Source organism: Cuculus canorus, chromosome 3, assembly GCF_017976375.1.
Source record: "Cuculus canorus isolate bCucCan1 chromosome 3, bCucCan1.pri, whole genome shotgun sequence".
Classification (NCBI taxonomy): Eukaryota; Metazoa; Chordata; class Aves; order Cuculiformes; family Cuculidae; genus Cuculus; species Cuculus canorus.
Genome location: NC_071403.1, coordinates 21735364 through 21745427, shown reverse-complemented (window position 1 = coordinate 21745427; position 10064 = coordinate 21735364). Strand labels below are relative to the sequence as shown.

Below are 10064 nucleotides of genomic sequence, written 5' to 3'. Positions count from 1 at the left end.
GGGTCCACAAGGGAAGAAGGACCAGTCAGCCCTACTCAGGAGGGAAGGAAAGAATATTGGGTCTATTAATTTTCTTGGTGCCAACTGAGAAGTCAGATGTTGTTAAAATGTGTGTTCAGTTTAAAACTCCAGCAAGGCCAGATGCTCACTAAGTGGATACACTTCAGCAAGTGCCTGCGCATTAAAATTCAAACTAAAAAGGGAAAAGCTAGTGCAACTGAAGCATTTAACAAACGCTGACAGGACATGCGTGAGCACACACAAATCACCATGTATACAGCACAGGATGCGCAGAGCTTCCGTTTGCATTCGGAGACATCTAATCTTTCAGACACTGAAAACACATGGCCCCTTTTGCCTCCCTAGCCATGGTCTGCAGCAAATAGCTATATAAATACAAACAAATAGTTACATAAATGGCCAGTTTACCTGGTAATAGATACCCATGTCTGCTAAGCAGCAGCTCCCATTCTGTCACAGCTGTGGATACAACCTCCTGGGAGAATCCAGCTGATTGTCTGAGCAATCTGTCCATGTTGCACTCTAGTTGCAGCCCTTGAACTTCCCCAAGAGCTACAGCATCCCCCAGTCTCTGCCTATGAAGTGCCAGCACTGCCTCAGTGCCTGTGGATGCATTTCCCTGGCTGACAACTCCTGCAAATGGGGAGGATAAAACACAAGCAGTTCTCTTAAACAAATAATTCAGCATTTTCACAGCAGCTGTCAGACAACAAAACTGCAGCAGATGTTACTGCAGGACTCCAAGTCTGTAGGATCTGGTCAGCTCTCACTCTGACCATATGAAAAAGCAGATGCTAATGTCTACATCTACTGCTAGGTTATGAGGCAGAAACTCCATCATGATTCTGAGCAAGTCAGCAAGACAGTCCATGAGGTCCCATAATGGTTAACGCTCCCTTACCGTGGAGAGTATTTTTGTAGACTCAGTCAGTGCAATGTGTCATTACACCGTCAATTTTGATCATCGATCTGAAGAGCATATCGCCTTGGAGATAAGCAAAGAAATTCTGGCTGCAAAGCTGCTGAAAAGGCCACTTTGGCTGACTTTTTTTTCATTTTGCTTTGTGTTTCTGCTTCACAGAACAGAAGGGCAATAAAAATTAATTTCATGATGTAATAAAATCTTTGCCTCTGAGGTTTCTGGAAGCTGAAGCACTCGTATTTTATTTGCATGCAAAAATTCATTATGGATATAAAAGTGTGAAGACATGGTGTGGTTGTTAAACCTTAGGATACTGCAGATTTTGAACAACACAATCAAACAAATGAAACAGCATTTTAAACCAAACAACGTTACAAAAATTATCATTAAAAATGGCAGTGAATAAATGCATTTTTTCCAATCCATAGTTGTGTTAATCTTCACAGAGTGGGAGTACAAAAGCATCATTAACTGGCCCCAAATGCCTCAGGGTTCGGTTCCTAATTTGGAGGGTCTGCCTTTCTTGAGGCTACCAGATGTTCAGAAAGAGTTTCATGTCGTTATCTTTGCTGCCCAAGGTTGTGTTTCCTCTTCTTCCAAATTACTTATGCTCAGCCAAAAAGGCCATCTTGTTTCCTCCTTTACTGCCTGGCTTTATAACAAGATGGAACAGCAACTGCAGAGATAAGAGAGGTAGCACAACTGATGACCCTCCTCTGAGGGTCAGAGCACTTAGCTGGAGGATGGAAAGGGAAAATAGAGAGTGATTATTTAGTGTTACACATTTTTTCTTCATTTCCCTAGACACCACGTTCCCGTGTTTAGGTCAGGTTTAGGGTGTGCAGGGCAAGGCTGTGACACAGGACACTTTATGTTTTCAGTAAGTTACAAAGATGTTAACAAGGTGATTTTTCTGAAAGGTTGCTTTCACTGGCAATGGGGGATGCTACAGTACAAACCATTAAATTGCTGGCTGACTCTATACAGTGTTTACTAAAAAAACTGCAGAAGATAAACAACCCACTGCAAGTACTCTGAAGTGTGGGGAGCCATCACCTCACAGCCTCCCTTGGAGTTTAATCAAATACGTACAACTAAGGTTTACGTTTGTTATCAGGAGGGCAGTAAAGGAAACAGCAAAGCAAAGATATTGTTTTTCCAGTGGCTGCGTACAGCCCCGTTGAGCTGGTGGATGCGTGAGCTGCACTTTCAGCAGGGGCTGAAATGTTCCTGCATGAGCTGAAATAGCTGAAACTGTGGGAGTCACTGCTCGGAACACCCAGCATAGCAAAGTCAAGAACCAGCAGTGCACGCAGGAGGAACTCAATATGGCCAAATGCAAACACCCAGCCACGGGCTTTATTAGGGCAAAGAGGGAAGATCCAGGATCCTGGAACCTGCTTTTGCACCAAAGAAGGGAAAGCAGATGGAGGATGCAGGAGAAAGCTGTGCAGATGCAGAAGATGGTTTGCAGCAAAATCCCTGGGCACCTTACTTATGCAGAGGCCATTCTGCCCATCATCTCCAAGCAAGCCCAGTCCCACCAGCCCAGAAGTGTACAGAGAGACATGAGGAGTGGGGGTAAATGTCACTGGAGCAGTCAGAAAGGCAAGGACCCACCAGAGAAAGTTTATCGAGATACTATGACCAAGCGTTTGGAATGAGGAAGGGGTAAGGGCCAGGAGCTCTCAGCAAAGTACCACTCTTCCCACCTTCACCCCTATCAGCAGTGTTCAGAGTAATGGGGCTTTGTGCATGTTTTGTATTAATCAGCCCAGGTCCATAGCAGTGACAACTTTTTGTGTTTGACCTTCCCACCAGCCAAGCTAAAACTTGAGAGAGCTCTTAGCCCAAAACTGAGGCTTAATTTTACCTATATTAACTTCATTCCTTCCTCATAGACCCATCTGCACAGGGAAGGTTCATCAAGTCTGAAACGCAGTAGTATTTTACAATAAGCATGCTTTCTATACCACAGCTAGTCAAGAACATTTTTTATGACTATAAGTAGTGATTTTATAGCAATACCACTTATTTTCCCAGTGCCAGACTTCCTTATTTGCTGAAGGCATCAGCAAGGCCACAGCATGAGTACCAGAAAAACAGTTCATAAGCTACAGTGAGTCTATGGTATTTTCATACCACAGGATCCCACGTCCTGGAGAACCTCCAGTGACCCGTTTGCATCGCTGCATATTTTTTGAAGGATTAATCAAGCTGGTATTTTCCTTCCTTTTCTAAATGCCCTCCTGAGTTACAATGAATGCACAGACTGGTATGGCCAACAATTACCAAAAAACATTCCCACTCCCTTGTTTCAGCCATGAATACCCTGTGCAGCCCTTTGTTTTGAGGATTCAATCCATGAACCCACATGAACTTTTAGTCTTAGTGGAGTGGAGGGCAGCAGCATTGTCCAGCACTGCTTTTGACACACTGCCCAACACTGCATTTTTATAGCCAGACCTTAGTCACACTAACAGTTGTGAGTCTTGAGAGTTAAACATTCCTTGTCCAGGGAGCTGGAGGGTGTTTGGGAAACACGTATGGAAGGACAGAAGCTCCTGTTCTGGCACCATTTGGCATTCTACCTCTATAGCACAACTGCCAGAAACTGCTAAGGATTGCACTCCCTCATTGGACCCACGTGGTCCTTTCCAGTTCACATTCTTCGCTAATCAAGAGGAATAGAGTCATAGGCAGAATGCAGTTACACAGGGGCGGTCAGTTATGCTTAATAAAAACATCCGACTAGAAGGAGTGGTCCATGAAGGAGTAGCAATACCAAGAGACCAAGCAGTGGTAATTCTCAGGGGATATTAAGCTACAATGAATTTTAGAGACAGATAAAGATTAATATCATTTTGGGCTTCTTCAGCAGGGGTGTTATGTTGGAAGACAGGATATTTTCTCTGTTTCACGGTAATGGGTCCATTCTCTCTCATACGACCTCTCCATACAGAAAATTACCATGTGTAATTGCTCCAGCAGAGTAATGCTCTTAACACAACTACACTTTAGCTAAAATTGCTCCTTCTCTTAAAAAACAGATTTTGATCAGTAGTCAGGATTTCAAAGAAGAGCTATGAAACCAGGGAAAAATCCAATAAAACCAGGCCAATTTTTTTACTGCCCAAGCTTAGGTATGGTAATGACAGTCTATGCGTGACACATACTGACTCCTGTGGGAAGATCAGTAAAGTTATATAGCCGGTTGCCAGATGACAAAGCCTTAAGAGGAATAAAGTATGCAATAGATATTACCTATGAAGGAAACATCCTAACAGTCAACAACTCTGTGCAGAGAAAGAGCAGACCACTACAGCCTATGGGGTAATTTTCCTCCCCAAGGAATGTGTTGGAAACACCATCATGAAAAACTATTTAATTTCCCCCAGAGAAAATACTAATGAATATATAGTCCTGTAGTAGGAGAAAAAGCGATAAAATTACATTGAGAAGTATTTTTATTTTATAAACCTGAGAAGCAGGAGTGATGCTATGTGTTTTCGCTTTCATTTGAAAGGCTTGCCTAAGTAAGATTTTCAAAGGAGATTCTCCTGACAGTGTGATGAAAATGAAGACTTCTCTTTGATAGCAGCAAAGCACATAAATGATTCACTGGAGAGAGAAAAAAAATCAGAGCCAGGGTGACAAAGACACTAAGCGAATGTCAATGTGAAGAGGCATTTTAGAGAGCTGGTAAACAAGTTTCCACCCCTGTTACATGCCAGCTTGTGGATTAGGACTTCGGGGCCTGGCTTTCAAGTAAGGATTAATCAGGTCTCCATTTCTGCAAGTGTTGATGAGAAACCATGCCTGCATTATCGCACCACAAATAAGTTTTGAGTGGAAATGTCAGTAGCAAGACACCTGAAATTCCAGTCCGTGAGGAGAATCGGAAAGATGATTAAATAAAGGTACAAACTGATCATTTAGTAACCAGAGACTTTGTCTTGTAATTAAACTGGTTGTGGATTCTGGAATAGATAGCAAAGAAATCTGTCTAATTTCAGAGTGGAGTCTAACATCACTTAAGGGCTGTATTTGCTTGTAGTTGCAGGTGACTGGATTTGATAGTCTATGAAGTCACTTTCTCTCCTGCAATTGCATGTGCCTGATTCTACTCCCTCTGAAGACAGTTACAAATGGTTCATTGATTCCACAGGGGCCTGATGGCATAAGCGTGTGAAGTCTCTAGGGAAGATATGGCACCTGCCTCCATTGTCTGTACATCTTAGCACACAACGGCAGTACTTGGGAAATACTGTTATTGACAGAATGAGTAGAATTCAGTGTGTCCACTGTCGAGCAGCTGCGAGAGCCAGGTCTACGATTCTCTTCAGGTTTGTTCCCGTTGTTGTCTGGTCCCACTTATGTTCTGGCCATGATCTGATTCTAACTTGGTTGCCATCCCTGAACCAAATAAGTCCTAAACATGCTGTATAGTTGGAATCGGAGGCCTGGCCCCTATCACTGTACACTCCCCCTAGCCTCCTGCTGCTGTACAAAAGGAGTTAAAGGTGCTGATAGACCAGGATAGCTTGATGTCAGCTGTAGAAAGTTGTGCACAACTAGAGAATCAAGGAATAATATCTTCAGGAGTGGCTGCAACAATGTCTAAGTATTTCAAGTTCAACCCAACCACTTCATCCCATCTCTACTGAGCTCCCACATCTCTTCGGGAGCAGTTATTTGCAAGCCTACAGAGAAGGAGAACATTCTTTTGCTCTTTTGTTTTGTCTTTTTTTAGCCAGATTCATCTCTGTGCATTCTCCACACACAGTCCCACAGGCAGATGAAGAAGCCAACCTTAGGAGGCAATGAGCTCTCATGAAGCCTTGTCTAGGAGTAAAGTAGGCAGGAGCTGCTAATACCAGTCCAACCTCTCAAAAACGTATATCGTTTTGTAGCTGTCCTGTTTCCCAATACGCTCGTGCCAAAAGGCGTTTCCTTTACCTTTTGAACTTCCAGAGGGGGGAAGAGGACCTACGCTTCAAGCAATTCTCTTCTCATGAGGAGGGTACAACTGGCTGATTTTGGAGGCAGTAAATGAAGATGATTAATTACCACCTACTTTTTCACTCCATCAGACTAACAAGGGACATGTCTGTCATACCTACAGTCTCCTTGTTCAACCTTCTGTACACACAGCTTAAGTGGTGTGATTCAGTCTCATACGCCACCTTCTGAAGGGAAGAGAGAGTCATGAGACAGTAGGACACGGATCCAAGGGTCCTTAATGCAGTAGTGTCAGCCTTAAGCAGAGCTGGAATATTTATTAAATGCAAACACAGAGGTGATTGTGCCTTCCGACTTTGGGAATGCTGTCTGAAGTGTTAGAAGGCACAGCACAGATCAGCTTAATTAAAATGTTTCATTTCAGAAGCTAATGATCCTCATCTGGCTACAAGGAACTTGATGAAGAAAACAGAAAAAAAAAGATGAATGAATGATGACACTATAATGAACTGTGGGACATAATAATACGTGTAAATTTCCTTTTGTGATGCTTAGTTCCCTTTTGTGTATGTACCAGTCAGAAACCACATATCAGATAAAATAGATGACAGCTACGCCAAGGAAATCTGGGACCCTTAGCTGGGCTAAAGGCCCAGCAAGCATTAAAGCCCCATTAGTAACTACAATGGAAATGAATAATGACTGCAATAAATGAACACTTGGCCCTTAGATAAAATGTATGATATTCCCCATTGTATATGCCAGTAGTTAAGAGTATTTATAAGCTACAGTCACAAATGACTGGCTTGTGCTAAATGTAGCTTGGAGTAGGCAGACAAAATCTTCTTGGAAGTCTCTGGGCCAAATTCAGCAGCGACGTCAGTGATACTTTCAGCAGTACCATTTGTCTCCCATCTGTGGGAGCAATATGCAATTTAGTGCTTAGGGTATTACAGGGAAATTGCTACCAATGTGGTCATAAAGATTTGCTCGTCGTTCCTTCCCTTTGAATACCAGGGTGCCTTGAGACAGTCTGTAGGAAATGCAGAGGGGAACCACAAGAGGTCTTGGGGGGTAAGCTTTTCCAAAATCTGAACAGTTACAGCTTCCTTGGGTGGGGAAGGGTAAGGCACTTGGGGCAGGAATCAGAGGGCTGATGCTCTTTTCCCTTCAGCAGCCGAAACGGGAAGGTGCCTTCCCACTTACCGCAGTGCTCCTCCCCAGGGAATGTGTAACCATCACTGATGTGTGGGAGAACCCATCCTATGAAGGACTGCTGTGGACAATGTTGTGCAGAAGTCACTGGTGTTCACTCCCTCAGGCGCTCAGGGGTTTGAATAGACCAACTCTGGAGTTGCACTGCAATTGCTCGTCATTCAGTGGCACTTCAGGATTTGTACATTCAGAATAAACCAGAGCAAGTGGTTCCTCAAACCAGCTAGTCAATGACATCCAAGCCTGCTTTGTTGGGACAGAGTCGGGCAGTACTGAAAAGTTCTTAGCTCTTCTGTTTCCATCTGGCAGAGTCCAAATTGACTTGTCCCAAGCGCAAAGGAGGAAATGCGTTGCTAATACACTAGAAAGCTGGAAAAGTTTAAAAAAAAGGCGGGGGGGGAAGGAGAGAGGTTTCTGCCAGCTATCTGTGGGGCAGTGATTTTCAGCCTGTGGCTTTGTCTCAGACCCCTATACGTTTTCCAGGAAGGCGAATAAGCTCAAAAGGCAGATCTGTAACTGCTAGTGGTAGTCCTCTTGTTTAGTTCTAACATACCCTTTGAAGTACTTTACAGACCCCCAGGGATCTCTGATCATGGACTAAAAATTGCTGCTCTAGCACTGTAGCTATAAAAAGGGAAACAACCTCACTTGAGAGGACACTTTCACAGCCACTGAAGCCATGGGGAGCTGCTTCAGGGGCATGCTGTGGACACAACAATGATCTGGTTTTCATTGCTTAGGGACAGTGAGGCTGTCTGGTATCCTTGTGCTACACTGTTGAAGAGAGAGGTGCTCGGCTAGCACAAATCAGTGCATACTGTCAAGAGAATTTGGATCTTACAGTCCATTTATTCAGGTGTTAAAGGTACTGCTGATGCTTTTGGTAAGCAGAAAATTTTCACACAAAATTGGAGGCTTTCAGCAGACAGCACTGCACTTCCTGAAAGGACTACACCTGTGAAATCCATTTGGTAAACGGGAAAAAGGAGGAGGTCTGTCTGATTAGTTGCTGCAACAACATCCATCTCTATCAAAGCCGAGAAGAATGGCTCCATCTCCATCTCAGGCAATGTTTGCTCTATTGGCATAACCTGCTGTAAACCTTGTACAGTAAACAAAATGTGGACTGAGACCTACTGAAATGTCAAGCTGCAAAACCCAAAAGCAACAAAGGGTGTAATTACCTGGAGTAGAAGTGCAAGGCTTTCTTGAAAGCTGATTTCTTTTCTTTGTACCCCTCTTCTCCTTGCAGTCACGCACACTCTCTCTCTACCCAAAATACATGGCCATCATTCTCAGCAGGATAGACAGAGAAGTGGATGAGTTGTAAGCAAAACTGGATAAAACATGAAGATAAACAGAATCAAGAGCATCTTAAAGCTCAACATATTTCTTACAAGCAACTGTTACAGGGAGATGAAGCAGCTGAGGTGGAATATGGAAGAGTCTGAACATGACAACGCCTAAAGGAAATCATGACATTTCTTCAGGGTCTCAAAGTCATTCAAAAGGTTAAACTGAATTTCTTTCATCACATGTTATACCAAGTAGAATCTCCACAAATAAAATCACATCATTCTATGATTGTCCTTTCTTCTGAGAAGGATTTAAAATATGTGTTTTTAATCAGTCAGAAGGCATTATGTTAATGAAAGAAAAATCAGCTTTTGAGACAAAATTACTTACATGAGCACTGTGGTTTATGGCAGGCCAGAGGCACCAGAAAGTGTACTATCCACAAGTCAAATTCAGCAAAATACACAAGCACAGCTTTTCTTTTCCAGAACAATTCTGTTTTCTAAAGGAAAAGAAAAGCAATCAAAATATAATCTATTTATTTTTGTATTGTCATTAATGTCTTTTGTTCTTTCTCTAATAAAAGCAGATACATATCAATGATCCATTTCTTCAAAAGAACTTATTTTCCAAGACAAAAGAGTTTTGAGTGTATAAAAGCATCCACCCAGAAATCCAAACCCACCAAGCTCTCTTTTATTTTGTATTTCTCTAAGTCAGAAATGTCTGCAGTGAACATTTTCAAATTCAGTCACTCTGAGAGATCTTCTGAGCCAGGTTTCAGCTCAAAAGAAATTGTTTTTCCAGTGAGGAGAGTGAGAAAGTCAGTGAAAACAGAGCATGATAGCGGCACTCTCTCCTGAAGTTTAGGTATAATATTAGGTATAATATATATAACGCACTTATTGAGGGATTCAGTGGATACACTGGTAACCATGAGAACAAAGCTCAGGGGTTTTGTGTGGAAACTTGAGGTGTAGCAACCCTAACATGAAATATACATTAGCCATGAAATCGGGTCATTATACAGCATATATCTGAAGGCTTTTCACGAAAATTCATGACCATTTGGAGCAAGCCTGGATTTCAGAAGGGCAGAGATGCTGTAAGTGAGCAATCCCAGCTGGAAATTCATGTGGAAAGAAAGGCAAAGTTCGGGGTGCCATGAGATGGAGAGTGGTCCTTCCAACTGGCACTGTAGATACTGGGGAGAAGCTTTGGGCAGGTGGGCAATGCTTCTCCAGCCTCCAGCTGCCACTTGCCTGTTCCTGTCCCATGGGGACATGGCACAAATGGTAGTGGAAAGATGTTGCTGCAGTGAGTCTGATAACAAGGGGCAAGCAGGACGATGACTGGACACCCTCCTGGTCTGTCAATAAATATAATTATACAAGGGACTTGCCTTTAAAAATGAAACTGCAGTAGGGGTCACATCTCCTCTGGTTTTCCATCCCTTGACTGCAGGATTTTTCCCCTAGACCATCCCTTGACTGCAGGATTTTTCCCCTAGACTAATTTTGCTCGAGGTAAAGCACAGGTGAAACTCAGTTTCAAGCGAGCAGGTGCTTTTTCTGTGAGTGCTCAGTACACATTAGTCTACCAAGAAAATCTTCCAATTGAAGGTTGAAACTCTCAATATCTGGTAATG

General features: G+C 42.9%; 1 long non-coding RNA gene across 1 annotated transcript; it reads right to left on the bottom strand.

Annotated features, from left to right (window-relative positions):
• Positions 1-435: 435 nt before the first annotated feature.
• LOC128851903 (uncharacterized) lies at positions 436-8918 on the bottom strand. Its single transcript, XR_008449436.1, has 3 exons — positions 8807-8918; positions 8305-8456; positions 436-654 (listed from the first exon to the last, which is right to left on the bottom strand). It is a non-coding gene; the product is annotated as an uncharacterized LOC128851903 (long non-coding RNA).
• Between the last annotated feature and the right edge of the window lie 1146 nt (positions 8919-10064).